The sequence below is a fragment of the Ambystoma mexicanum genome, chromosome 2p (assembly GCF_040938575.1).
Source record: "Ambystoma mexicanum isolate Mex_15411 chromosome 2p, UKY_AmexF1_1, whole genome shotgun sequence".
NCBI lineage: Eukaryota > Metazoa > Chordata > Amphibia > Caudata > Ambystomatidae > Ambystoma > Ambystoma mexicanum.
In genome coordinates, this window is record NC_090923.1 from 222,533,686 (window position 1) to 222,560,797 (window position 27,112).

Consider the following 27,112-nt stretch of genomic DNA (forward strand, 5'->3'; position numbering starts at 1 on the left):
GGCAACTTATTCTAAAGTAACTTCCAAGTTGTCTCCAAGTATCAAATACTGATGATGCTCCTTGCAATGTCCTTTTCTGTGAAGTCACTTCTGTTGGTGCAATCCATATGCAAATTAGGAGGTTTGCATGGATTTTACCCCACAGAGCCTAGACTGAGCTGTAATAGACTCGTTTCCTGCATCTGCAATAGTCCTGCAGTTTTTTGTTGTTATCTGTATGTGTTAAAATGTCATCTGCCACTGTTACGAAAAAAGTTGTTTGGAGAGGTGTGTATGCTACCGTATGGAATCGTGCGCACTGCATTTGGGAGGAAAAGTAGCAGGACCTTTTTCCTGGCTCAGCACCTCCCCCTCCCACAACCACCTCCCGTCCCACATCCACCTCCCCCCACACACACTCTTGCAATGCTGGATACTCCCCTGTGGATGACCCAGCCGAAATGGTTGGCAGAAAGAGTGGAACGATTTATTAAATAGAATCACATTGTGTTCTACAGTGCCGAGCAGTGAAGCCCACAGAAGACCCCAACATTGACCAATGATCAGTGTTAAGAATAGGTATGGCAGTGGTACACCTGAGAATATTGAGCAGGGGAATATAATCATGAACACACAAACTTCCCCTAATCCAATACCCAAATCTACAATGTTCCGACAAATGCTGAGAAACATGATTGTTACAAATGTAGAAACTCTTTGTCAGGTGGAGTTCCAAGATGCCCTCAAAAATAAGTTGCTTTCTTGCTCACTGGAAAAAGTTACATTGGTCGCCTGAACACACAGGGCCTGGGGAGGGTTCATACAATGTGGATACAGGAGTTGACAAATACTGTGATATAGTGGGCCGTGGAAAAGAAACTTAAAACGAATTCAAAATGTTTCGATGGATTTTCCCCTGGCTACAACTGCAATACTACCCACTTGGTGCCCAATGGTGCCAATGTTTTGCTCTCTGACCTCTATTTTATAATTTATGTGACTGGCTCCCATATATCGAGCCTAAACTTTGTATCATGCTGAGTTGTTCCTAGCGACTCCACCAGGCCTCTGCCCACCTGGATTCTCTTCGCAGAGCTCACTTTGGGGACCATGCTCGTCCACTGTCTTAGTACCCCTGGCAGCATGCTCCCTATGTCTTCCACTTCCAACAGTGTACCACCATTCTCAACCAAGATGTGTCACTGCACAGTGGCCACTGCCAGAGATACCACTCCAGCAGCTTGCCTGAAAGGCACTATTGCTGAGACGCCACCCAAGAGGCATCCACATCGAGATGTCACCATGGACACACCAGATGGATGCTCCAGGTTTCCCACTGGCCCATTCACTAACTGGCCACACACTATCCTTCTCAACCTCGGTGCTCTCAAACATGATACTCATGCAAATGAAGCCACTCGCACAAAGCAATTGAAAAACCTTCTCAATAGACATCACACAGGATTTATTAACTGTGCCTGCAGTTCATACCATATACATACAAATCAGCTCCTCCCAAAAGGCATTCACTAACATCTCCAAAGACCATGGAATGAGTCGATGAAGCACTAGACTTATCTTTCTAAGTCAACTGAGTATGCTCAAAGTCATGACCTATCGCCCTTGTTGTTCCCAGATCACCATCGTCTTCCCCACAGTAAAATCTAAAAATCCACCTGAACGTGCCCTCTCAGATTAGGGTGGTCACCAAAAGCAGTTTGTAGCAGATCGGACAATTAAGAACAAATTACTTATTCCTTTGGTTAATGTTCTTTCTGATGAATGTTCCTCCCTATGATATTCTATCCCAGCGCAGATGTTCTTTGGAAACCTTTATGCCACCAGGGGGTTCAAAACGGCTCAATTTCTGCTTTGCCTGACGCCCGTACAAGCCCCATGATGCACATGATCTCAGAGCCAGTATACATTGAGGTGTTGCGCCCTGTGACCTAAGTTTCATGCTTTTCCCTAGCACTCTGCCACTGAGGGGCCGCAGAACCAAAGATGTACTAGCTATCCGCCAAGTGGGGCAGGTTGGGAGGGAGATGAGGAATCTGTGGTAGGTCTGTGCAGATTCCCTCTCGTGCAGGTCCTCAGGGTTTGGCTCAGGGAGCCCTCTATCTGATGACCACCTCCCTCCCACTACAGTCTTGGTCCTTGGATACCTTCTAACTAACCACACCTATCATAATCTCACAAATACCCAGTCTTGTACCTCCTTCTGCTGCCTGTACATTCTGCAATAGTCTAACTGGCTCTGCCATAACCTGTTCTCTTCCCATCCCCGCTGGTATGGTAGCTATATTGCCCCATCTAGCTTTTCTATCTGCATCACGTTAAGGTCCTTAGTCTCCTTCCCACTCCTTGTCTGCTTTACTTCATATGGTTCCTCTTCTCCAGCCTTCCCTTGCTCTCACTCTCCAGAGAATACCAAACGGTCCACCAACTTCCTCCAGACTTTCCCTCCAATCTCCAACCCTCCCTCTCCCTTCAACCTCCTACAGACTCTCCCTCCAGCCTCAAATTCTCTCCTCCTATACTCCTCTCAGTACTTGTCTTTTTTGCCACTTTCTGCAAAACTCATTCCTCCATCTTCTACTTGAACTTCCCAGGCTGTCAAACTGAGTTGGCAGCTTGTTATAGTAGTGTCTCTCCTTCCCTTAGGTAGTGCTTATAGATATGAGGGACACCTGAGTACTGAGGGCTGGTCTTCTCTGGATAGGGCATGTGTTTATGGTCATGGGGTTTGGGAAGTGGTTGGCCCAAGGTTACATGATGGTCTGCCGCCATCTTGTATTTTAGAAAGGCCATTGACATGTGTGAGATTTCTATTCTCCCTTTTGAAACCCTGCTGCCACTGCCTACCTTAGTCTGGGTTCCTCTGTTTCCTCAGCATGCAAATCTGGATTGGTAAGCATTGCAAGGTGTTGGTTACAATAATAATGCCTTTCTCGTGGGAAATGTGCAACTTTGTAGTCCTAGGGACTCTAAAGGAGCTCAGAGAATATTTGTCATTAGTTGTCTTCTTCACACAATCTTTTATTATTAGTATTATTATTATTATTTTATTTATTGAGCGTGGAACCAGCTCTGGCAAGCAACGCAGTGCTTTATAAGTCATGAGGAAGTACAGAGTAAAGGAAGCAGAGATACAAGTGAGCAGGGAGCAAATAAGTGGGGATGGCAGCAGGCAATTTGTCAGCACAGGCTCTACAAGCAACTAGAGGTGGAGACAGGGGGGTAGCAGATCACCTAGGGTGTGACAAAAATGCAAAAAGTGTATGCACTAGGGCAGGAAGTTGTTTCAACGTGACTTTGATAGTCTCTGCCTTAGGAAAAGGAGTCTCTTAGGGGTTTAGGCCTCTAGTGTTGTTGTGGTGGTCATTTGTTTTGTTGGGGGGCTTGGGGTGTGAGCCATACCTGGATTTTGTTATGGTGGCTGATAATTCACATAATTATTAAAGCTGCATCAGATTTGTGTCACACAAATGTCAACACTGTGAGCCCAGGGCAGACATGAAAAGGCTATGTAGATTCTAATCATAGTACCTGTCTCTGCTTAGCCAACAGAACAATGGGCAGGAAGGCTGTGTCTCCTTTCATCATTTGGGAGGCTGAGTGACAGCAGCCCAGGATTCTCCGAGCAGGAACATCCTGGGAACCAACCTTCAAAGTGGCGCTCCCACAAAAAAAGGCAATAACAGGGCCAGCCTCAAACCAGGGTGTTGCATACCAAAGGCTTTTGAAGCTGCAGACTCAGAAAAGGGGTGGTATTTGAAAGTCAGTTAGACAAAGTGGTAGTAACATCTTAGTTTTCTGTGAGATTCTCTTTCCCTCCGACCTTCTCCACTTTCTGCAGAGCAAAGCAAAAGTCAATTGTTACCCTAAGAGCGATTGGACCCCTTAAAGCAGGCTTGCTTTTACTAAATCCCTGGTCGTTTTTTGCCTTTGTAAGGAAGGGGTCCCCCACTCCAATTTGTATTCCTTTTTTGAACCTACAAGACCAGGAGAATTCATTTGCACCATGTTGGAAGAGCAGCCATTTGCAAAGCCCTCTGCTGGAGGTGAGGACAGGTGCTAATAAAGAGAGGCAAGATCTTCTCCCTAATCATTACGAAGGAAATATTGGGGGTGACCCTCTGTTGGATCAAGACCTGCATTCTCAGCAAGCTACAAAAGGAAAAGAACCAATCTTGTCCCCGAGCCACTCTACTGGGACTCACAGCACCAGGAGATGGTAAGCAGCTGGATTTCTGCATTCTACATCTTCTAAACTGGCCTTGTGAATGAGGCAATCAAGTTTGAAAGCTTTCGAACCAACAAGAACCGCAGTTTTGTTTTTGCTACTCCTTCTTTATTTGAACCGCTGCTGCGTCATTCATTCAACTGGCTTGATGCTGTATCATACCAATAAAAGCATGTCACCTGTTCAGCTTGAAGAACCAGCTTACCGCTGCAAATTTTGTTTAACTGCCACCTCTTTGGACAATGCATCAGACCATCAAGTTCACAGTTTAAAACCGCTTGGACTTGCACTCAAACCACTGGAAGCATTTAATCACTCGTCCATCCCAACCCAATGGTTACCAACGTCTTGAACTGGCGTGACCATCAAACCAACACTGGTGAACCCTCCAAGCTCCATTGCTCAAATGCAGGTTTTAAACCACATGGATCAACCCCTCCGGACAGATGCAACGCTAGCTCGCCAATTGGACCAGCACAACTATTTGTATCTGAACCTGGTTCCACCGGAAAGGACAGCACCCCAAAGCCTGTTTGAACGCCATCAAACACAACTGAGAAAGAAATTGCTGAGAACCCCTAGGCCTCCTGGTCAACTTTTGGGACCATACTGACTGCTAACCCACCCATTTTCAACACAGACAAATCCGTTTGGTGAAAATGTTTGTGGTCTATTACCTTTCACCCCTGCTATATTACCCAGAGGGATTGCATCATCAACATTCTGCATATTTTGAGTTCGTTTCATAGGGGGGGATTTTGTTGTGATTTCCTAGACAGTTATTATTACATTTTGGTGTGTTTAATTAAAGTATTTATATTTTTATATAACGTTGATTTGACATTCTTTAATTTTGGACTGTTGTACTGTTGATATTTGGGTTGCTACCGTAATCACATTCACACCCCTCTTAAAAGTAGAACCTGGCCTCAGCCTATGTTACCACAAAAGGCAAAGGAGCTAAATCTCTTGGCTGTGCCTGTTTCACCTTCATGACTGGAATCACTATTGGTTTATAGTAAGTAGGCAGTTTAGCACGTTCTCTTGCACTCCTGCAGGGAAGCAGTCATTTCGTCACACCATGCCTAAGAGCAGGGACCCAGTAAGTGTGGTCTGTCCCAGCATCCACTAGCTCAGGGTGGCACCTAGCCCCGTCGACCATCCTACTGTTGCTTTGGCAGCGACTTTGTTGCGAGATGGAGAGGGTGATCTCACCAGACCTAGCCGCTTTCTCACCTTGCTGCTCTCATATGATGAATCTACACTGGTGCAACATGCAGGACTCAGAAAGGTCATGGTCACTATGCACTCATATTATGCGGACCGCAAACGTATGACGCCAGTAATCAATGTCCCCAGAAGACAGGCTAGGTCTATCGCAATGCATATATCACCAGCATTGTGCAAACCTGGAGCTCAGTCACCGTTTTTAACCAAACAATAGGTTTTGCCTCATCCCTCTCCCAGCAACATATGCAGACACTCAATGTGGATCGTAGGTCTAAGAGGACTCAATGTTGGAACCGATATACTGTTTCTGCGAGATAATGTGACGGTGCAAAACGCATTCCATTAACGCGCAGTGAGGTGAGCGAAAACGCGCCTTCAGATAATTACAATCTAAGGTTGACGCTGAAAGCAGCATGAATCCATAAAATGAATGGGTCGGCCATTGCTGCTCTTTTATGGCAGGAATAAAACCTGAAGGAAGAGACAAACGGTGAAATGCAAAGAAAACGAGAGATTCAAGAAGCAAGTTGCAAATCTAAGTAGCGACAGAAGGAATACTAAGTCATTGGTTTGATCAGAGGCATCACTAGGAGAGGCTGGGGGGGCTATAGTCTCGGGTCTTTTCTTTGTAGCCCCGGATAGAAGCTGAGGGGCTACAGCCAAAAGGCCAGATAGCCCTGAGTCCCGATGGTCCAGACATTAGTGAAGCCCTGGATCTTTTCCAGACCTAGCAGCACCCCTGGGTTCAATGGTGGGGCAGGATTTAGGGGTGCAGCGAGGGGAAGTTATAATGTGACACAGCAGTTGAGGGGGCGGGGCTCTAATGAGCGACAGAGGTGGCAAGTCTGACATGGAGAAATATGTGAATAGGAATTGTGGGTTGTGGAAAATACGTTTGAGGAAAGCGGGCATCACCTGATAGCAGTATCATGAACATCCCTGTAAAAAGACCTTGGGCCTCATTAGGACCCTGGCGCTAAGTGTTTAATGGCGCCGTAAAAGGCTGCGGCGCCGTTAAACACTTAGTGCATTCCCCATTCCCATAGAGCCCTATGGGGCGAAAATGGGAATGGGGAAGGGCCATGGTTCAATGGGGAATTACCGCCCCGCCAACCTTGGAATGGGGTGGTAATTCCCCATTGAACCATGGCGGACCCGTTACAACACCGGCACCAACCATGGTGCTAATAGCGCCATGGTTTAGCGCCGGTGTTGTAATGAGGGCCCTTGATGGGTTTATTTAGGCCTGACCTAAAACACCATATTAAATTAGGGAATCGTACAAAAATGTCGACCTGGGAACTGCGACGGCCGAAAATGCCTTTTTTTTTCTTGGAGTATACAATTAATAATGGGGATCTGCGGAGGGTCTCCCCCACATATATATGTGGTGTAAAGGGTTAAAAAAAGAAAAAGTCGGCATTTTCGGCCGTCGCAGTGATCACATAGATCGTTAAATTAGTGCAACTGTGGGATAATAACACATGATTGAAGGTACTGACAACAGAGGAGGGTGCGATTCAGCAGCTCCTTGGGACCTCATTGCAGCCCCCTTTACTTACAGTGGGAAGCATGTGGAAATGTGGAAATGTCCCAATTTTCACATACAAGGTTTTGCTATAAACAGAGAGAAGGACTCCTGAAAACAGTCTATCGAACTTTTCACTTTCTACATGATGCCACTTGGATCTAGGCGATTTTCATTTCGGCAGACAGCCAGAAGAACCTTTTCAATGTTGTTCTGAAAGGGTAGTAGAAGCAGCAGCTAGTTCCAAGATGCGAGGCCATCAAATGTATAATGAACTTCATCTTTCATGCCAGAAGAACAATGTCTCTCCCAGAGGCCGAACTTGACCTTTGCATTACAACCTCGTTAATATTCAATTGCAATGGATTGATTGAGCCGTAAAAATGCAGAGGACACTGCCATCTCTCAGCCTCATAATTACCTTACATCTGTACATTTGCAGCACTGCCAACAGATTGAGTTGCATGGGATGCTCCTGTGTGTGAACTAACCGATGGAGCGTCCAATCAAATGTGATCTGAGGAACTGCGATCGTGCTTGTGGCAGAGTTTTACACCTAGCTCTAGACTCGCTTGACATCTGGGATCCGCCAATTGTAAACATGTGGCTTCTCCTTGAAGCCACAAATGTGGCAATTTTCTCTATTAGTCTTCGATTGAGAGATCGCAGCCATGCTGCAGGATATCCATGGTACACCATGTCTGCAAGAGCAGTCGCTGCACAACATAGGGATGTCACAGCCCAGGGTCTACATGATCAGTGCCTTGGATCTGTTTTCTGAACTGGCAGGCATAGGGTGGGGTCAGAGTGGTGCCTGAACTGCAAACTTTTTGCTGTAACTAGACTGCACTGAGGTAGGCTGTGCTCTCCAGAATCAGAGGGTTGCTTCATGTCTGGTTTAGGATCTTGACCCTTCACGCAACTTGTTCTAAAGGTATCCCAGTGTTCAGAGCCCCAGGCTGCAGGATGCCTTCATCCCATCTTTGAGAGCCTAATCTTTATCTCTTTGGAAAATACTTGAAAGAACGATCTGTTCAAACATGTCTCTTAACTAGAACCACGCCTGCCTGAGCAGCGTAATAATGCAGGATAATAATTCCCCGTATTTTGGGCATAGTGAAAGTGGACAGTCCCTGGCATATAAGAATATTGATGGTTCCATCAACAATTGCCTCTCCCTTCTCTTTCTCACTCCCCTGCTAACCTTCCTGACTGATGCACCGACTGGTTACTTGGTGCCCTCAGAGTCTCACTGGGTACCAGGCTCATCTACGACCAGTCGTCCTTGCACTGCTGCCTGGGCTACTGCGCACTTAGGGGCTGTAATCTGTAACCTCTACATCCCCCCCCACGACTTGCACTTACCTAAAGCCACGCTGCCCTGGTCGCACTTACCCTGAGCCTTACTCCCCCTTGACCGCACTTCCCGCTTCCCTCGCCCTTGTACTTCCCCCACTGCCTTCCCCCTGCACCTCTCGTTGTTGCACTTGCACGATCTGAATGTCACAATGCCTAGGAAGATCGTTTGTCTTGTCTTCCCTCTGTCTCTCCCTCCCTTGTCTTGTGGCACCTAGAAACACTTGTGTACAGGCGCGTTATAAATGATATATCACAATACAACCATATCACAATTACCTTTCCATGGTTAAATAGGGTGCTAGTTGTTAAGCCCCTATCCATGTTTTTTAAATGTAAACTTGCCCTTAAGATGTTACCGCCCTTGCATCACCTGTGTCATGTTCGGCCTTATAATACTCTGCCTCACTCACATACATTGGACAATCCGGTATTTTCCATTGACAGCTCTCTGAAGTAGCTGCAAGTAGACATGGCTGGCTGGTCTCTCCTCTCAAATAGGAAAAGTAAATTAAACAATGATTTCTCTTCAACCACATACAATGAGAACTTGTGTTCCCATTATCTCTTCAGATCCAGCTGTAAGGGCCTGTGCTCTTGCTCTGCAATCTCAGTTTTTCCTGATCTTACGTCTCTTGCTATTTCTTCCTGTCGCAGATACTATGAATACGATGGCGCTCTGGTCCACAACCATAACCCCCCTCCATGTTCTACTAATGACTTTGCTAATGAGATCACAACTGATATAACGGATGACATCACATATGCCCTAACTAATAATCATCACTGCATTTACGATGGCGCTCTGGTCCACAACCATAACCCCCCTCCATGTTCTACTAATGACTTTGCTAATGAGATCACGACTGATATAACGGATGACATCACATATGCCCTAACTAATAATCATCACTGCATTTACGATGGCGCTCTGGTCCACAACCATAACCCCCCTCCATGTTCTACTAATGACTTTGCTAATGAGATCACAACTGATATAACGGATGACATCACATATGCCCTAACTAATAATCATCACTGCATTCGCAGTCTGTTTGCCGTGAGGCCAGCCCCTAAAAGTCCAACGTGCAAAAGGTTGTATAAAGAAGCACAACCTCTGTGGCATATAGAGAGCAAACAGAGACAGTTGGAAAGATTCACAGTTAAGTGTAGGGGCAGGAGGGGGCACGCAGCAGGGGGAATAGGGGTGCAACATTAAGGAAATGGAAAGGGAACACTGATCAAAAGACTGACCTTGTACGAGCGGCATTCACAGGCTTAATTATGCAAAGCCGAGCTTATGTTCACAGTGTTTAGACCCCGATCGCATCATTGACATGAACACCGGCATGCCCTAAGTTCAATGGCCCTACCCAAAGACCTTGTAGGGGGATGACTTGTTGCATGCTCTCCGATTACTGGGCATGATCTTCAGCCACGCCCTGAGCACACTGCTATTGCCAACAGTATGTTGTTATGTTGACTATAAATGTTCAGACCAAAGAATTACAGAAGTGTTTACCAAAGTGTGGAGGAGGAGCCAAATGCCTCTACTGGAAGTCCCGCCCCCATTTTGCCTATAGTTGGAAACCGGAAAATGCGACATGCGCACCGCCAGTGATGGTACCTATACCGCGAAGAGTCCATGAAACCAGAGGCAGGCAGTTACAGTCCTCTGCCACGACTCGGTCCTCAACCACGACCCGGTTAATTTATTTATTTATTTATTTATTTATTTGTGCAATGTTTGTCGGCTACAGGTATCCGACAAACATTGCATAAATAAATCTGCTGGTTCCACGTATCTGACAAACATTTCATACAACTCGGTTAATTTATGTATTTATGAAATGTTTGTCAGATACGTGGACCCGGCAGATTTATTTAGTTATGCAATGTCTGTCGGATACCCGTATCCGACAAACATTGCATAAATAAATAAATTAACAGGGTCGTGGCTGAGGACTAGGTCGTGGCTGAGGACTGTAACTGCCGCTGGTGTGACCAGATGCAGTTACAGTCCTCAGCCATGACCCGGTTAATTTATTTATTTATGAAATGGTTGTCAGATACGTGGACCTGGCAGATTTATTTATTTATGCAATGTTTGTCGGATACCTGGATCCTACAAACATTGCATAAATAAATAAATTAACTGGGTCGTCGCTAAGGACCGGGTCATGGCGCAGCACTGTAACTGCCTCTGGTGACTCATGGTCATCAGAAGCAGTTACAGTCCTCAGCCACGACCTGGTTAATTTATTTATTTATGAAATGTTTGTCAGGGGCACTCTACCTGAGACGCTCTTGTTAAGCGGGGTGACCTGTCGGCTCAGGAGGGCCATGGTGGACACACTGCACCAGGCATGCTTGCTATCCGACTGGGCCTACTGGCTGGCGGCCAGGCCTGAATTTATGCAAATCTCTGGCTGAGCGGGGCCTGATGGGAGAAAGGAACTGTGCTACACTGTGCCTCTTCTGCTGGGCTCTGCCTGCCGGAGCTTCCCCCTACACGTGGGACAGGCAGCTCCGCAGACGCTCAGGGCTTCCGGGAGGGCTGGGACTGAGTCAGGACCTGCCTTCTCACCCTTGCTTAGCGGGGCTTCCACAACAGGGCCCAACCCCTGCCCTCTTGCTTACAACTCATACTTAGCTGGCAGGGGAGAATCTGTGATCAGAAAGGTAGATCTCCCAGGGTGAGGCTCACCCATTGGACATCGGATTTGCAGACCCCTGCGATGATCCCAAATGCGGGATACTTGATTGCATTATTTCTGGTAGTGGGGGCTACATTTATGCTTTCCCCTGATTTATTGGTGAAAGAAAGAAAAGGTAAAGAGTGCACTAGGCCTGCTAGGTTGGTTGCACACAAAATGTATTTTGCTGAAGTCAAGAGGGCCAGTTCTGAGCAGCACGGGCGCCCACAGGCCTCATTTAGTGGTGAAAGAAAGAAAAAAGTAAAGTAAAGTGCGCGAGTAGGTTGGTTGCACACAGAGCCCCTGCTCTTGTAGCACAATATATTTTGCTGCAGTTATGAGAATGGCCAGCTCTGAGCAGCGCGGGCCTGCAGCCCTTTCTGTTCATCTACTTCAGCCCATACTCCCATACCTCCTGTTCCTCCCATCCTTTGGCCTCCTCCTCCTTCTGTTCCTGAACTCCTCTTTTCACCTCACATTTTGTCCCCACTTTCTCCTACTCGTCGCTTCCTATCTGCTCCACGTCACAGCCTCCATCCTCATCTCCTCTACCAGCCTCTCCTTTCTTCAACTATCACTCCTACTCGTTCTCGAAACTCCTGCACCCTCTGCTTTTCCTGTGTCAGGTTTTACACTCCAATGTCCCTTTCTCCTGGAAAGGTCATGCAGTGAGAGTCCACGACCCAGTTAATATTTATTTATGCAATGTTTGTCAGATACCTGTATCTGACAAACATTGCATACATAAATAAATACACAGGTATCTGGCAAACATTGCATGAATAACTACCCCTATTAACATCACACACATGCAGCCACCCAACTGCTTTCAGAGGGGAGCTACAGGAGCTGTGCTGGGTGTGGTTCAAAAGAAAACATTGCTTATGGTGAAGGCAAATCACCCGGTTTGAATAGGAGGAGGGTTTTTATTTTGTAAAATGGGATGCAAATTGTGCATTTTAAAGAATATTAACCCGGCAACACTGGTCAAAACTATTATCTGCATAGTGAAGTAACTCATCACCAGTGCCATGGAAGTGATTTAAAGTGGACTTGATATATAGTTTGGAAAAGAAACAGCATGAAAGAAATTGCGCCCTCCCCACTTATGCGACTCAACCTATAATGACATTGGGCCTCATTACGACCTAGGCGGTAACCATGGCACTGTTAGCGCCATGGTTGACGCCTGTATTTTACCGATTGCGCCATGGTGGATGGCGGAATTACCGCCCCATTCCAAGGTTGGCGGGGCGGTAATTCCCCATTCACCATTGGCCCTTCCCCATTCCCATTTTTGCCCCCATAGGGCTCAATGGGAATGGGGAAGGCGGTAATTACGGTACTGCAAATTGCGGGACCGTAATTACCTCGAAAGTCCCTTTGCGGGTTCCTTCCTTAACGGCTGGTAAAACCAGCTGTTAAGGTGGGGACCTGCAAAGGGACCTCGTAATTAGGCGGTAAGGGGTTAACAGTGCCGCCACCTTTTACGGCGCCGTTAACCCCTTACCGCCTGGGTCGTAATGAGGCTCATTATGTGTTTTGGTTAATAGCCTTGCCTTTAATTTCCAGCGCTGCAAAGCTGGATGACTCTGCCTACAAGCACGACATAAAAAATAAAACATGTTGTTGTTCTCCTCAACAGGCATAATTTATTGAGTAAGCAAGGCCACCTCCAACTCGATCAGCTCGCCGCAGCAACATCTTTTCTGGTGTACCTGATACTATCGCTGACCTCCCTCTCTGCCCTCCACCAGTTAAGAAGACTATCCTCTGAGTTTATCTGCATTAGCACATTGCTGCCAGAGCAATTACTAATTTGTCAGTGGCAGTTTAGTGTTTTTGCTCCCCCTCTGACTGCCTGCCACGTGAGATTAAGAGCATTCCTTTGTATTCATTTGTATTTAAGTAGCATCCCAAGGGTGCCACAGACTGTGTCCACACCCACGCCAACTGACTTGTGTATCACATGCCAAACACTGCATCGCTACGGGCATCGTTATATATTTATGGAAAAATACTATGAGTGAGGCGTTTTTTAATCGTGCCATACAGTGTGGCACAATGTTGTGCATATTGAAACCACAACATTATTACTTAGTAATACAACTACGTTTGATTTTTTTTTAATGTTATGGGGCTGTGCCAAAGTATTTTTCATATGACTAAAGCCTACCCAACTCTCAATATATGACGAATCAGAAGAAATGAAAAATTGATGCTGAATGTTGTGTTTTCAAGGATAGTTGGACCAAGGATTTCTTTGTGTTTGAACAAAACGGGAACATCCTGTGTCTGATTTGCCAGGAAAAAGTCGCTGTCTGCAAGGAATACAACATCAAGCGACATTATACTACAAAACATGCAACTGAACTTGACAACCTGATTGGCCAGCTTATATTGATCGAGTGAACTCACTAAATTTGACCCTGATCAGACAACAATATTTCTTCAAAGCTGCCAGGTGGAACTCTACGGCAGCAACCAAAATAAGTTACTTGATATCCAAAGCCATAGCTGGGAACCCATTGTCCGATGGAGAATTTGTCAAAGATTGCTTGGGAATATTTACATCTGTGGCATTCCCTGACAAACAAGCAATGGTGGAGAAAATCATTCCCTCACATCAGACTATTGCTAGACGAGTAGATGACCTATCATCAAACATTGCAGACACACTGACGAAAAGACTGCGTGCCTGTCAGTTTTATAGCTTGTGGATGGATTAAAGAACAGACGTGAGTGACGCGCCCAACTGACGATCTTTGTACGAGGAGTGACCAAACAATTCCGAATTTCATATGGTCAAAATGCTTAATCATAGACAGTTTCAAGCATTTCTTGCGGAGATGGGAGCAGACCATGATAATATTACTTTTGCCAAGTTCGTTGGCTTAGCAGGGCAGCCACACTATCCAGATTCTGGTCACTGCTTAATGAAGTAAAACATTCATGATCAACAAAGGGAAAGATGTCAGCTTCTTGGATGATGCGAGCTGGTTGAATGTTGACATAACAAAATATCTTTCGGACCTGCATATAAAACTGCAAGGGAAGGATCAGTTTGTGAACCGGCTGTATGAGCACATCCAATCCTTTGTTCATAAGCTGGAATTGTTTCAGAAACAGCTGAATTAAACAAATGCCACTAATTTCACAGTACTGTTAAAAAGATCTGCTCACAGCATCAACCATGACAATTATTCTGCACTAATAAGTGCAGAATAATTGTCATGGATGAATTTAATAAATGATTTTCAGATTTCAGGGAGTACAATGATGAGCTGAAGATGTTTGCAGATCCGTTTGGTAATAATGTCGCCAATGCCCCTGACATGTTTCAAATGGAATTAATTGACATCCACAGTAATGGCGACCTGAAGAGAGTCTTTTCAGAACATACCCTGCATACATTTTATAGTAAATACATTACATGGGACTCTTTCCCAAATCTGTCAAATCAGGCACTTCGGTTCATTGCACTGTTTGTCAGCACGTACTGCTGTGAACAGCTTTTCTCAAGATTGAAGAGCACAAAACAAAATCAAGATCACTTTTGACAGATGGACATCTATCTGGAATACTCTGCATTGCCACATCAAGTGTGCCAGCAGATATTGAGAGCTTGTGCAAACAAAAACAATGGCAAGTGTCACACTGAAAACAATTGCAGTGTTAGTAGAATTATTGGACTCCTTAACTGCACTGAATGCTTTTCTAAGACTTAATAATATGCACAAGACAGGAGAATTGGCAGTCTTGGCCCCATCGCATTTGGAGCCAATTATCCCAGATGTAGTATGAACCCACTGTGGCCACTATTTTCTCTTTTGTTTACTTCCATTTCTCATTTGATTGTGTGGTTTAACCTGTTCAGGAAAGGTTATCAACAAGTTACTAATCATGCAATAAAAAAAGTTCTTCATGCTTTTAAGAATGTGCTCACATTGCGTTTCTTCAATTAGGTTCACCTTTGGGTGATCACATTTCCACATTTTACCTGTTGAATTGAATTATGCTTCTTCTTTATCACACTGCACATTCTCAGGCAGCATCAATCATGCTTTGTAGAGGACAATGCTGGCCTAAATTGGGAACAGCCAGAATATACATGTTGCTACAGAGGCATATTTTGGGCACAACCAGCATGCCAATGTGTTACATCAGTGACAGTGCTGTCTTACACTGTTGACAAATTCATCATTACAATGTGTTGCGTTGTAAAATGTTCTTGTCTGCTGTTGGTGACATGGAATTTTCATGTTCTCTTTTAGAACTGATTGTAAACATATGGCTTTTTAGTAACTTTTTCTGCTGTAAAATGCACCATTTCAACCTCAAACCCTCCCTAGATCCTTATAGCTCCCTCGCTATGCTCGGTCGCCCCCACTATTTCAGAAAAATATTAACACATACACACTGAACGAAATCACAAGCAACTAACCTTTGATCACTGCCCCCCACACCAAAAGCTATCTTTGGGACTGCATGGCTATCACTGCTTGTGATACTATTGTGTCGAAGGTCACACAATATTGCTTTTTAATATACTGCTTTGGGTGAGGTTGTTGACTTTTGGCTCTACGGCCCACTGGGTGACAAAAACGTAATGCTTCGGCCCCACATTCAAAAGGGTTGGACAAGCCTGCGTTAAGGGATCTAAAGGCGGCAACAGGATATGGTTATCCAATATATGAACCGCCTGCCTATAGCAGTAAAGATAGTCCAGAAGTGACTAAAAGAAAGGAGGAGACCTTTAAGTTCTTAGAAAACAAAGAGCAGAAAAGCGAACCACCAAGTGTGACCCTAGACATAGAACGAAAGATTAAAAGATGGAAAGGAGAAAAGGAGAAAAGGATAAAGCTGATGAGGTAACACTCGTACAGTAAAAATGGATGAGTGGACAGATTTTGCTCAAGCTCAATGGCAAAAGTATTGAGGAAGTTAGGCAAAGAGAAGATCAAGACTAACGGCATAGAAAAGACAGGGAACGAGAAAAGAGACTGAAAGGGGATGAATATAAGAGAAAGAATAGACAGAGGCAAGAACAGATGTATCAAGAGGAGCAGAAAAAGAAAGAAGAAAGTTCAGAGGAGCAAAGAAAGTATGACAACAGACAGAGAGCAATCGAAGAACGAGACAGGCAAGAGAAGAAGACAGAAGAGGAAGAAGCACAAAAATTGAGGGGTAAAAGAATGCAAAGACAAAGAGAAGAAGAAGAGCATAGAGAGAATGAAAGAAGGGAAGAGCAAAGACAAGAAGAGGAAAAGGTTAGACAGGAAACGAGAAAGCAAAGAGAATTAGATGAAGAAAAGGAGAGAAAAAGGAGACAAAGGGCACGCGAAATTGATTGCATTCAGAAAGAGTTAATGGACTTGAGTCCAGTAATATCCTCCCGTCGCAGGAAGCAATGGCAAGACCACTTAGGGTAAATCTAGTGGAGTTCCTCCCGTCGCAGGGAGCAACATCAGGACCATCTAAAGTTATGTTAGATGAAAATTCCGAGATAGGGAATATTGGAGATAGACTTGATAAAGCCTATCAGGATTGGAGAGCAAGAGGTGAATCGGGAAGCAGAGGAAAAGAAGATCGATCTATAATTGCCCAATCGCAGGGTGAAGAAGGAAGCGTGTTTAGTCTCGAGCATAGAGCCTTGTCCTTAGACAGGCTGACTTTAAATAAGGGTGATGGGGACGAACGCCACACTAGTTGGGGACTATGTATGTCGGACAAAGAGAGAGAAACCTTCCATGGGGAGGAGGGAGAAAGTGCATGCATTCCCCAGGGATGTCTGCAGACAGACAAGGAAGTGAGAGGGCCTGATTTAGAACAGCCTAAAGATAGGACGCCAGATCCTATAGCATATCCATAGCACCCAAAAGGACAGTTGCATAGTGAGAAGGGAGAGTCGCCACCATATGTGAGAAGACTGAGGTCAGTGCCAGCCAGAAGGCGATCAGGAACCATTGTTCCTACAATGGATAGGCAGACGATGGGAGCCGATTGCGGATTTGGATTCACGCAATTCACTTTATTGGAGAAAGGAGGGGCCAGGCCACAGTATATTCCCTGGCCACAGATGGATAAAGATAATTTAAGATGCAAACTCCTCAGTTTAATGGCTGGGGTGGGGAAATGGATTTATGAGCTAGTAAAGATGACATGAGGAAATACTCTGGCAATAGGGGACATTAAGGGTCTGCTAGCAGTCATTCTTGGGGAAAGGGCTGATGACATTTGGACGAGAGCAGGTTATTCTAGTGTCACCGCACAGAACACAGATCATGATGGAGCACCATTTAACAATTGCAGAGAAGACTTTTGGAGAGCACTCAGGGTACAGTATCCTGATACGTCAGCTATGGGTGCAATCATGGCACGTAAGATGAAAGATGTCGAAGATCTGCTTGCTTACATTCGAAGTAATTCAGGAACGCTGGACTTTGGAAACGAGGGAGCCATGGGGGAAATCAGTGGCTGTATTTTACCACATTTTGTGTCAGGGATCACCAGAACAGGTACAGCGACAGCACAAAAGACTAGTGGGGATGGAAGCAAAGCCGTGGGCAGAGATACAGATGACAATCGCGCATCACTGCCGGCTGTTACCACTGAAAAATAAGAAGAAGGAAGATGTTAGAAAACTTGAGGAAGCCCAATTAGTTCAGAAGAAATTGTCAAAGTATGCCATAGAAGGGGCAATATTGACAAGCGGAGAGGGACTGGGAATGCATCAAGCAGTAGTGCATCGCAGGCAAATAATCAACGCCAGATGGACCAAGGCGGGAATGGGTTTATGCCGCGAGGCAGAGGAATGGGCTACACAGGAAGGGGTAGTTTTGAAAATAACCAAGGCGGGTTTCAGAATATGCAGAATGATGATCAGATTGGGCAAGGGGGATTCAACCAGGGAGGGCTACTCAGAAGAGCTCCTCCTATATGTTGGACATGTGGAATGACAGGACACATCACGCAAACATGTGGAAGCCACGGGTATGTACAGAATAGGCAATTCCCAAGAGGGGGTACAGCTTATGCTCCTGCATACAGCTCCCTAACTAGGCATGGGTTTTCCCAAGATCAGACAGTGTAACAAGCGCTGCAGATGCAACAGGCATTGCAACCACAGCAAGCACCATAGAATCTGCCGCAAGGGCAATCACAGCACGCACCCATGCAGATACAGCAGAGTGCAGACACAGGACAGTTATTGACACCTAGAGAAGGAGGTGTCACTATGGTGGGAGTAAGTCCTTTTACAGGTACAGGGATAAGCATGTACCCACAATAGGACAGCTCACAGAGTGACTTGATGTGTTCAGTACTATCAGTGGCACCGGACCCCCAAGAGGAACCAAGGGTTGATGTTACCACAGGAGGCAAATCGTTTTCTTTTTTAGTAGACACGGGTGCAACTCGCTCATGTATACGAGAGGGAAACTATCCATTATCGGGAAATGCCATGAATGAGCAAGGTTTCTCTGGAGTGTCAAGCAGAGCTCCTTTTACTAATGAATTGCCAGTCTCCATAGGAGAGTGTGACATGTCTGTTCCATTATTGTATTCAAGACAGATACCGGTTAAATATTCTGAGCCGAGATATAATGACAAAGCTAAATATGACAATTTCCTTCACTGATGAAGGCACAGTATGTTCCACTCCACGGATACATTATCTGAATGTGGGAAACTTCATATTGGACTTTACAGGGCAAATGGCTCTGCGAGAAATGCCATTAGAGCCAAAAGTCTTTCTTTATGGGGTGCACATTTTGTTGACATGGCTACCTGGCCTAGTGGGAAAGATTATGGAAATACCTGATGACTTCTTGTTCAGGCCACAGATACCTATGGACAAAGAGGGGGGGACAAACTAGTCCCCTAGGGTTAGATGCAGACATTGTGCGAGGGGAATTGGCCATGCTCTAAGGAACTGTTGATGTGGGCAGGCCATGGAGAACAGTGATTGCCAATGGGGAAGGGTATAGCTTGACTGACATCACTGAGAGGATATGTTCAGAAATGGTCCATCAGATGATGAAGTAATGTTCGAGATGAGTATTACATATTGGATTAGAATAGAGAAAAGGGAAATCCCACAGCAAATGATGATAGTGCAGCATGATGAGGATTTGGAAAAAGTGCCAACCTCTTTATGGACTACAGGCCCCTATGACATAGGCCTATTGAAAGGGGTAGGGGAGGTTAAGATTAAGCTAAAGCCAGGAGCAATGTTACCTCGAGCAAGACAATACCCCCATGTCTCAAGAGGCGGATTAGGGTATTTTTAAGACTATTTCAGCACTAATGGAACAGGGTATCTTTGTGACGTCAGAGTCACTGTGTAATACTGCAGTGTACCCTGTGAAGAAATTGAAAGGGGGTTATGGAGACTAATTCAGCATATGAGACTAATTAACCAGATTGTAGAGGCAGAGTTTCGTTTAATTCTGTATCCGGCGACAATAATGTGTAGTATCCCTGCAGAGGCACAATATTTTACAGTGATTGACTTAAAAAAATGTGTTTTTCTCAATCCTGTTGCATAAGGAATCTCAAGACCTTATGTCATTTATATTTCATCAAACTAAACTGAAGAGCACTCGTCTGCCCCAAGGGTACTGTGAATCGCCATCAATCTTTAATAGGGTCCTGCAGATGGACCTTAGCAACATTGATTTCAAAAGTGTTGTGCTGCAGCACGTAGATGACATTTTGGTTTGCAGCATGACATAAGATGAGTGCAGGTAAGATTCAATTCAGTTAATGATTATTCTAGCAGACAAGGGATATGAAGTGGACAAGGAGAAGTTGCAATACTGTTAAGAAGAAGTGTTGTATATAGGTCATTTAATCTCACATGAGCGGACGAAAGTTACATCTGAAAGGGCTGGGGCGATTATGAAAACAGTTAAAACCCACACAATAAAACAAATGCAGCCGTTTTTGGGATTCTGCAACTATGTTAGAGCATGGGTATTTGATTATAGTTCATATACAAGACCTCTTTTGCAGGCTCTAAAGAATGCACAGGTGAACAAAGAAAAATTAATGGACTGAGGAAATGGAGGGAGGGTTTGAAGAATTAAAGAAAGCAATTTGTACAGCTCCAGTTTTAGGAATTCCTACCTATTCTGAGGAGTTCTTTATATTTTTGCACATAAATGGAATTGTTATGACAGCAGTGCTTACACAGAGGACTACACTAGGGTACAAACCTCTGGCATATTATAGTGGGATTTTAGATCCAGTTATGAGAGGACACTTTCCTTGCAAACAATCGTTGGCAGCAGTGGCGTTCACCATTGAAGGGTCTACCAGCATTGTGATAGTGGTGTTCCATGACGTTGTTTGTTGAGAATGCATTGTTTGCCATTTTGGAGAAACCTAAGGGTACATTGACATCTCAGAGGGCTTCTGCATATGAGGTAGTCATATCGAATCCAGCAATTAAAATAGTTAGGTGTAGAATGGTGAACCCTGCCACGTTTGTAGCTGAGCCTGTGGCAGAGGGCGAGCAGGTGCATAATTGCTCTAACTACGAGGAGTTCTATGATGATATTCCAAGAGTAAAGGAGAACGTGCTAGCAGGAGGGGAGGTTCTCTTTATTGATGGGTCTTCAAAAATTGATCAAACTGATGGGGAAAGGCATTCAGGTTCAGCTGTGGTAAGACACAGAGCCAATGGTGAATTTCAAGTTGTGGCAAGCATAAGGCTGCCATCTCATTTTTTAGCACACTGCGATTCCTACTAACCCAATGCCAAGGTACGTTGTCCTCTGCCACACCATATACGCTGGTAGTGTGCTGTTGCGCAATACCATGGCATCACGTGTTGATCCTGGGAACCGGGCACAGCAGTGGGTGCTCGTGAGGTCGGCATCCCAGGTGACCTGGACGTTCAGTGAGTGGTACTGCTTCCGGTTCCTATAGACTTCCTCATGGGGTGCAACCAGCTCAACATGTGCACAGTCCAGGGCTGCCACCACATTAGGTATGCCGGCCATGGCGTAGAACCTTGCCTTAGTGGCATTCACCCTGTGCCAGGATGGTTGGGAGTGCAAGGTGCTGTCCCACATGCAGCAGGAGTGTGTCCAGTACCTCCACCAGTACTTTGGAAAATATTGGCTGTGCTAATCAGTGCATCTGACTCACAGTATGCTGGAAGGTGCCTGTTGCTAGGAAATGCAGGACAGATACTTTGTGGATGCCAATCCTGCTTTCAGTGTCTCCCTGGATCATGCTGAGGACATATGTTATGCTCTCCCTGTCCAGGCGGTACAGGGTTAGTATTTGCATGTCACTGAGGGCCCATGGTGTGGCCTGTAAACAGGGTATGGTGCATGCCTTGCATGGCGTCTCCGCCTCCTCCTCTTATTCCTCATCCTCACCCTCCTGTCCAGTGCCTCTTGGGCCCTCTGGTGGTCCTATAGCCACTACATCACTATATTGGCTTGGAACAGATTCAGGTCAATGCTGACTGCAGCCAGTGGCAGCATTGTGGTGTTTGGAAGTGTGTGTGTTGAAGGTGTGGCCTTTTTGACCTATCCCAGGCTGCATTGGGTGAACCTGGATGCATTGAGTGCACCTTTGACCTCATTCCCCACACCTGCATGCATTTACTGCCGTTTACCACCTGCTTTCAGGTGGGGGTTTTGCTACCTAGCGTTTGCCTGCGTTACATCCATTTTTTGGCCAGTATTTCTGTTTAGGTGAGGCTCGTGATGTGGCGTTGTTGCTGTAGTGTTGGTGTTCCCACCAATTCTTTGGAGCCCTGCCGGTGCACATCGGTGCCGGTTTCTCCGGCGCCTTACTTACCCTATGTCTGGTGCCACTGGTGGATTACTTTCCTACTCCCCAGGCAATATGTACTCCCTTGACCATCTGTCAGGGCACTCATACTCTCATCTGATATCTATGGACTACTATTAGTGACCTAGCTACCTACCTTCCTGCTGGCAAACAAATGCACACACACACATTTTAGAAATTCTTCCTTCACATCTCTGACTACGGTCTTCCTGAGGGTGTTTATCCGCACACCACTTCGAGGCCATATCAATGGCAGTAGGCTCTATACAAATGCCATATAACATAACATGGCAAATGCAGTGGGACAATTTTTCAAGCATCCAACTGCTCCCTGATACATGTACTGTACATTAGTTGTGTTTTTTGAATGGGTACAGAGGAGCAGAGTTGTATGCATTAAAACCTCAGTGGGCATTGCCACAATACAGGACAGTTTCTTTACAGTAAACTGCCTAAAAACGTACTGTTCAAAACAGTTTACAGGGACCAGGCCCATCTCACCATATACTGGCTCCATCACAAAAGTGAGCAGTTTGACTACATGTGCATACTGTACCTAGTCTATAGTAGTGGGTACCCATGTGTGAGTTATCCATAAAACTATGCAAAGTATACAATTTAAAAACTGGCAACGGAGGGGGCATCGAGTATTGTCACCAATTGATCTGGAACAACAAATGTATGAGGGTGCTCGCAAAATTAATTGGTGAGCAGCATGTAAGGACGTCATTTCACCAAAATGCCAGGGGAAGCGGAAGTGACATCACACGACCCTTGACCTCTGATGACATCACAGGAAGCGATGTCATTTGACCCCACCCCAAAGTGGCATCACAGGAAGCGATGGAACACGACATCTCACCCCATGAAAAAACAGCAAGTGGCATCACATAGCATTGGTTCTGAGTACAATACGAAAAATACGGTTACGATATCACTGTAAAGTGATGTATATTTCATACAAGAATGGATCACCATATATATTGTTAATATCAGTGCGTATACGCCCATATTACCAAATAACTGTGAACGCAAGCAGACATCCAAGGCCAAACAATAATGATGTGTTATTATATAGCACTTACACTATAGCGCTTCATGGATGGAACAGAGGAAGTGGATGATTAGGAAAAAGTGGATGGAAAGGATAGAGTAGATGGAAGGGGTAGAATGGAAAGAACAGATTAACTGAATTGAACGGATGGAGTGGATGGAACAGATGAAGTGGATGCAACGGATGGAACGGATCGAGCAGATGAAGTGGATGGAGCGGATGGAGCGGTTGAAGTGGATGGAGCGGTTGAAGTTGATGCAGCGGACGCAGTGGATGGAGCAGCCACAGTGGATGGAACGGACGGAGTGGATGGAACAGATGAGGGGATAGAACGGATGAGGGGATAGAACAGATGAAGTGAATGCAACGAATGGAGTGGATGGAATAGATGAACAGAATGGAACAGATGAAATGGATGGAACGGACAAAATAGATAGAAAGGATGGAGTAGATGGAATGGATTGAATGGACAGAATGGATGAAGTGAATTGGACGAATGGAATAGATGGAAAGGATGGAATAGATGGAAAGGATGGAATAGATGAAACGGATAGAATGGATGGAACAGAAGAAGTGAATTGGACGAATGAAGTGGATGGAAAAGATGAAGAGAATGGAATGGAGGGATTGGATGGAACGGATGGAGTGGATGGAACAGATGGAGTGGATGGAATGGATAGAAAGGACAGAGTGGATGGAATGGATGGAGTGCCCGGAACAGATGAAGTGGACAGGACAGATGAAGTGGACGGAGCGGATGAAGTGGACGGAAGAATGAGGGGATGGAACGGATGGAAAGGATGAAAATGATGGAGTGGTTAGAACAGACAGAGTAGATAGAACGGAAGGAGTCGATGGAGTGGATGGAGTCGATGAGTAGATGGAGTGGATGAAATGGAAGGAACGAATGAGGGGATAGAAACGATGGAAAGGATGGAAAGAATAGAAATGATGGAGTGAATAGAACGGACGGAATGGATGGAGTGATGGAGTAGATGGAGTGATGGAGTGGATAGACTGGATAGAATGGACAGAGTGGATGGAAAACATAGAGTGGATGGAAAACATAGAGTGGATGGAGTGGGTGGAGTAGAGGGAAAAAGATGGAAAAGTAGGGAAAAAATCAGGAAAAGATCAAAAGGATGGAACAAATGAAACTGATGGAACGATGGAACGGGTGGAACGCATGAAGTGGACAGAATGGATCGAATGAATATAAAAAGGATGGAGTGTATGGAAAGGATGGGATGGATAGAAAGTATGGAGTAGATGGAGCAGTTAGTGTGGATGGAACGGATGGAGTGGATGGAACAGATGGACTGGATGGAGTGGATGGAACCAACAAGCTAGGTAGTCCCGATTCCCCACATTAGCACAGCAGGCATCAGTTACAGCGTTCTGTGCCAGGCATACGCGCACACATAGATGTGCCACGTGTGCCTGTTTATAGTACAGAGAATTGCTGGGCATGGGCCAAGTGTATGAGCAACTCTTTGAAGTTCATGGCTTATAGTCTCAGGGTGGAGGCCCCGCTAAACTAGGGCCACATCTAGAAGCAGCTCAGCGCGGCCCCGCAGCTGGTGTCTGTGGGCCAGGCCTCATTGTCAGAAACCATTCCTACATGGGTTCATGTTTTGGAGCCCACAGCCAGAGAACAATTTACCTCTATTCAGAAAATGTTTGTTCTTGCTTTGCCATCTGTTTATTTTCCGGGGCCTCGAGATGGTAAATGGTATTTTTGTATCGTGAAGGAAAATTTGGACGTGACATTGACAGTGTTTAGCGTAGGGGGGTGAACGTGGGAAATAACAGTTTGGCAACAACGCTGGCTTGGCCCAGGCCAAAGTGGGAAAGAGGGAAAACGTCTGAAGTGGGGCTGGAGAAGTCCACGATCCCACATGTACATGCCAAATGAGCTAAAATGAAGATTTGTATGCAAGTAAGGCGATCCAAAGTGATACGTGCAAGAGATGAGACATAAGAGAATGCACTTACATACGTTTTATTTGGCAATGGGTGACAAGGGTTTGTAAGATGGAAACCCTTGTCACCCATTGCCAAATAAAAGTCACCTAACAAATGCACAGCACAAGTCACGGGCGGAGTATGAATAATGAAACTATATATGGATTGCTTTACAGTGCCGCTGCACACACCTTCCTTAGTGACACTGGCAGTCAGTTGCACTAAGGAAGGGCTTGCAGCGGCACTGATAAACAATATATATATTTGTATTACTCACTCTCTCCCAGTTACTTGTGTTGTGCATTTGTTAGATGCCTTTTACACTGTGAGGGATCTTGTTATGGGGAGGTATCTGTGTGAGGGCAATCTGTTTGAGGGGACAGTAATTTGAGCGATCTGTGTGGCGGTCAGTGGTCGTTCTGAGGTGCAAGGATCTACTGGGGCTGTGATCCGAATAAGAAACATGCATGCGTGTGAGGAGTATGAACCTAAGTGCTAGGCAGAGGGCTAGTTGTGGGGGAGGGGGCGACCGACTGTTACAGGGGTCTGTAACCTTTGGCTCGCCAGATGATTTGGACAACTCCCATCAGCCCTAGCCATCTTAGTCAATTGTGAGGGATCATGGGAGTTGTAGTTCAAACCATCTGGAGGGATACATTGCAGAACCATAAACCAACAGTGATTTATTGTATTTATTTATTGAGTATTTATAATGCGCCCATACACAAGGTGTTTCGAGGCGCAATATATATATATATATATAAATGTAGGGCAGCAGGGCAGGGATCTGAGAGAAGATTAAACCTTAGTGAGTGGTCATAAGTGTGTGGCAGGTGCAGGGCTATATGTGAAGGGTCATGGATAAGGAGGAGAGATCAGCATGGAGAGTAATCTGACTAAAAAGGTAGGCAACCCTGAGTTCCAGGGAACTGTGTAAGGGGCGGGTATGTGTGTGAGGGGTAGAAATACATGGAAGGGGGCAGCTACCTGTTTGGGGCTTGTGGACCCACATCAATGTGAGCGGTCTAGGTTCAGGTGAGTGCTATTTCAAGACTACCATCAATTCATGTGGGTGTTAGTCATGGGCAGTGGCAGGCATGGGCTCGGGAGGAATAAAGCAAACACTGTTAGTCGGACACATAGGGGCAACAATTGGTCTTCAAAGGCACCCTTGACTCCTATTGGTAGTAAGTTAATGGTAAAGCTTCCATTCGAATGATATTAGCAGGTATAATACAGTTCAACAACTACAGGAGGAACTTTCATTAAGCTTAAGTGTGACAATTAAAATCAAACGTAACAGTCTTCCTATCCCTATAACACCTTTCCCCCTTAGCAGTGGAAAAGCAGGACAGTTTGAGGATGCTGCACGAGATACGATGCATCCATGTATGGATCATGGCGAACATGTGAGAAAGATGACTCAGGCTAAATGTAGAAGGGGGCAGGTGAAACCACCTATGTGGGTTGGCCACCGTATGCAGTGCCTTGGGGTGTGGGGAATCAATGAAGCAGGTCCCCATTGAGGAACTTAGATTCCTGAGCATTGGGCAGGCCAGAGGTCTGGGATATCTGATAAGGAGTGGCAAGATTCCAGAACTCCAAAATCATCCGGGTTCTCTGGTGGCTCATGTAGAAAGGGGACATTGCACACATGAAGGCTGGTAGTTGGACATTTTCATCTATAGAACCCACCTATCAGCACTTGTTTTACTTGTTGAGATCATTACCCCTCAAAAACGACATTTTACGTTAATTTTTTTTCCCCTCTACGCTTCTTCTCTGTTGTTTAAATACACCTTAGACCTAAATTGACCTACTTGCCTTGGATGCACTTTCTTTTGAGCTTTGGATTTTATCAATAGTTTAAATATTTTGTCTGTTTGTGAAAGGTTAAATTTGTAACTATATACAATAAAAAATAAAATAAAAATAAATTAAATATACCTTAGATCATAGAGATTCCTTCACAAGAAGGATCTATGGAATTCTGCATCAGAAATAAGACTTAGCCAGCACTGACCAGTGGTGGAGAAAATTGCAGAAGGTAAATGTACTGTGCAGATATGATGGGTGCAGATCCTCAGGGCAGTAGGCAGGCAAACCCACATTTTGGCCTAAAGCCAGGTTTGGCATAATACCCTCTCTCCCATCCCACTATTGCAGAAGTCAGAGGGAGTCTGCTCAGAGATAGCCATATTTCAGCTATGGTCTGTGCTGCGGTGTGCCATCGAGCAAGTTGTGCA

At 45.3% G+C, this 27,112-nt stretch overlaps 1 non-coding gene across 1 annotated transcript; it reads left to right on the top strand.

Moving 5' to 3' along the window:
• The first annotated feature begins 10,984 nt into the window (after positions 1-10,984).
• On the top strand, positions 10,985-11,147 carry LOC138568192 (U1 spliceosomal RNA). The gene has a single exon (XR_011302549.1). It is a non-coding gene; the product is annotated as a U1 spliceosomal RNA (small nuclear RNA).
• The last annotated feature ends 15,965 nt before the right edge of the window (positions 11,148-27,112 follow it).